This window comes from Parasteatoda tepidariorum, chromosome 1 (assembly GCF_982258835.1).
Source record: "Parasteatoda tepidariorum strain Cologne lab strain chromosome 1, Ptep-v5.0, whole genome shotgun sequence".
NCBI lineage: Eukaryota > Metazoa > Arthropoda > Arachnida > Araneae > Theridiidae > Parasteatoda > Parasteatoda tepidariorum.
In genome coordinates this window covers 107,664,409-107,668,459 of record NC_141755.1, presented here as the reverse complement: position 1 = coordinate 107,668,459, position 4,051 = coordinate 107,664,409, and positions in this window count along the sequence as shown.

Genomic DNA, 4,051 nt, shown 5'->3' with positions numbered 1-4,051 from the left:
TAGTATATCATTTTTACGTATTTTTCTTCTATTTATCATAACCAATACTACTTATTATTTCTGAATGAAGGCTTATTTTTTGCCTGAGATTTCTGACAAACCCCATCTTTAATAAACAAAAAAAGCATTTCGTATTTCTTGAGAACTATTTGGTGTTTTTTTTTCGATCACACTTCATTTTTTGAACAAATTGTGATTAAATATAACTGAAATAAAATTTATCTCACAAGTCAGCAAATTCACACTATATAAAAAAACCCGGGTTGGCAAGTTTTTGACAATTGACAGTGTTAACCATGGTTTTATCTGTCATATCAAATAAACTGTAATAATGAACTTTAAAGATTAAATAGATAATAAAGCTTTATTCTTCAATAAGTAATGAACCCTTACAGTTCATTACATAAATTACGTATTCATAAGTAGTATAAGTAACTCAGGACAAGACTAAATAATATATTATCGTAACACTAGTATCATGGAATTCATTTACAAAACAAATTACTTATAAACAGTGATCTACATAAACAACCCTCAGGTATCAAATACACAATGAAGTTGAGCGCTGAAAATGTATTAGTTATGTCATATAACTTCTCATACGGGGACATTTTGCTTTTGAATGACTTAAAATAAAGCAAAAAATATAATCCCTTCTGGGAATTTTTTTTCATTTACTACCTTGCCATTTTCCTGTTGTAGCTAAAACATGGTGACTTTTAGTTATGATCCTACACAAAAAATATTTCCTAACTTATATGTCAAAATATTTGCAGGCAGTGCTTTGTATAATTAACCCTTATCCAAAGTATGGGGAAGCATCCAAAGTACCTAGTATGGGGAATCCAAAATTGATAATTGTGCTAAGAAAAATTAAAACGGTATCGAAATCTTACGAATCAGACATCAAAAGCAGTTTTATAACCTGGTGAGTATTGGAGTTGTTTCTTATATTTACATTTTCAACGCATTTTAGGGTATTTCAAACAGGTTTGGATTTTTTTTTCATATCCGCATTCAACGGTAAATAAATTCCAATTCTTGCAATGAAATTTGAACTAAAATGAACCGGAAAGCATTGTGTAAAACTTTCATATTAATTCTTCAAGAGTAACCAATTCGTTTAATATTTTGTTTCATGGAGGTAGGAAATCTTAAATTTGAGCAACTTTGGAAAATTTTACATTCATTACATTCTAACTAATAAACTTTTGATAACTCTGAAGGATTGTGATTAAACTCCACCTTTGGGATCATATGTTTAATTATATGTAATTATAGAGAAAAAAGTAAGGATAGAATATACAATAATATGCACTTATTCGTACATTATCACGTCATTATTCGTAATTAAAATGTAATTATTCGTAATTTATCGTGTTATAACGCTTTTCATCAATATTAAATTGATATGTGACAATATAAGGTATCATTATTTTTACTTTAAATATCACAAATTAAATAAAAATAAGAAAATTTTGTTTGTATTTATTTCTAATTTGTTTCTCTGAGAAATGTCTAATACAATAAATCACTCTCAGGAACGCAGCGCAAATATTCCCAAATTTGGCGATTTAAAAAAAACGCGCCAAAAGTGGTTGTCGAACGGCATTTTTACCTAATGACTCTTCTTACAATGGTGAAATACTAACTAATACAATAAATCTCGAGCGTTAAATTTAAAATCCTCACATATTTAAAGAAAATTACTTAATTCGTTTCTCAAAAATGCGATTTCAGAAATACTTTATTCAATGTAAGCATCTCGATTTATTTCATTATTAAATTTTTCTTCTTTTAGTGGGTGACCTGCTTGGTGGTGAGTAGTTGGGATATAATTGGGATAAAAACAAATATAATACATATTCTTGAAAATATCATTCTATATATTAAAAAAGGAAAACATAATGATAATACAATTTCAGCATCAAAGATTAAAAATAAAATACCATTTAAGAAAAATCGTTAAGAAAAAGAAACTCGAGTCTTAGATATAAAATTAAATCCACATTCATATCCTGAAGATGATTCTATTCTATAATTTATTTTATATGATATAAAATAATATATATACAATTATGATTAAAATATTTTCAACAATTATAATAATTAATATTATTAATATTCTCCTTTTAATTGGAAATTAAATGTACATAATATACTTATTTATTTATGAACCCCATCAATATATTACAGAAAACAAAAGAACCACACTACATCAGCAAAATGTCAATATCAAGCTGCAGCTTCAAACCCAAAATGATGTCTTCTACAAAAATGAATTCTTGTTACTCGCATTCATATTACAATTAAAAATAAAGTCCCTACAATAACATGAAATCCAGTAGCCATAAAAAATGTTGAGCCAAATACAGAATCTCTAATTCCAAATAAAGTTTCTATATATTCAAATCCTTGCAATATCAAGAAATAAATTCCCAATAATCAAGTTGCTAATAAAGAATTTTTAGCTATAATTCAATTTTCATTTAAAATAACTTGATGACATAATGCTACTCTTACCCCTGAAGTCAATAAAATTACAGTATTCAATAGAGGAACTTGAAAAGCATTTAATGTTTCTACTCCAGTAGGAGGTCAAAATGAACCAATTTCAATAGTAGGTCTTAATCTTGAATGAAAAAATGATCAAAAGAAAGAAATAAAAAAAAATACTTCTCTAATAATAAATAAAATTATCCCTAATGTAAGTCCTCTCAATACTACTCTAGAATGATATCCTAAATGAGTTCTTTCACGAACTACATCTCGTCACCGTAAAATCGAAATTGTTATTCTTACTTTAAATCTAACTATTAATAAATTATATTCTATACATATATAAATATTTTTACCTTTCCTAATATAAACGATAAAATTCTAATTACAATAAGTAATGGTCAAGGAGAAATATTTAATGTATGATAAGGATGATAATGCTTTTCCAATAATTAATAATATTCAAAAGCATACAATAATAACAAAATTCTAAATACAGATCCTTGAATAATAGCTACACCAAATTCTAATAATAATAATAATCTCTGAAAAATTAAGGAAGAAATTAATTCTAATGACCCTAATAATCTGATTCTTGAAAACAATCCAATAATTAAGTGACCAGCTATTATATTAGCAGCTAGTCGAATAGATAAAGTAAAAGATCGTATTAAATGTCTAATCGATTCAATTAATATCAATACAGGCGATAAAAGCAAAGGACTTTCCTCAGGAACTAAATGAGCCGCATTACAAATAAAATTTTTAAATCATCCTATTATAAAATATAGCTTATTCATATTACAATTCCTAGTCCTATTGTAAATATAACATGAGCCGTTCCAGTAAAAATAAATGGAAACAAACCTATCGAATTTGATATAATATATAAAGCTAATTAATCTTACACAAATAATTCCAGAATATTTTTGAAGTGATACTTCTTATGCGACTTCCAACAAGGTTGCGTTAAACGTTTAACGCTACATTTTTATTGGCCGGGAAATCACGCGGTAGGATTCAGTTTTCCCTCATTCATTTCCATATTGTTTTGGTTCTGACTAGCATAAAAATAATAAAAGTCATAAAAGTACTGTTTTTCTATAAATATTTCAGTTTGATTTGATACAGATATAATTTAATAGGGTAGTATTTTTTATTTTCAAACTTAGTGGATAACAATTGTAAAAAATGAGTGAAAACAATCCCATGGACAATGCGACGGATTTAAGGTTATGTCAAGGTACGTCTCTTGTGAATATCAATTGATTGTTAGGTTTTCTCTTTTCTAATTGCCATTTATATTTCACCAAATGCAGCCATGAGGGATATTAAATTATTTATTGCAAAATCTTTATTGCCACTATCCACTGTGTGTTCACAAGCTCCGGCAGACGTTACTGGTGAAGAAATTGATTATTGTGAGCGGCCTGTGATACTTGCAGAAGATTTTAATGTGAATTTCTCGTTACCTGAAGCTTCCTTAAAGACAAATTTGGATTGGAAATGATAAATGGTAGGAATGATCCAACAACCAACTACCATTGATGCA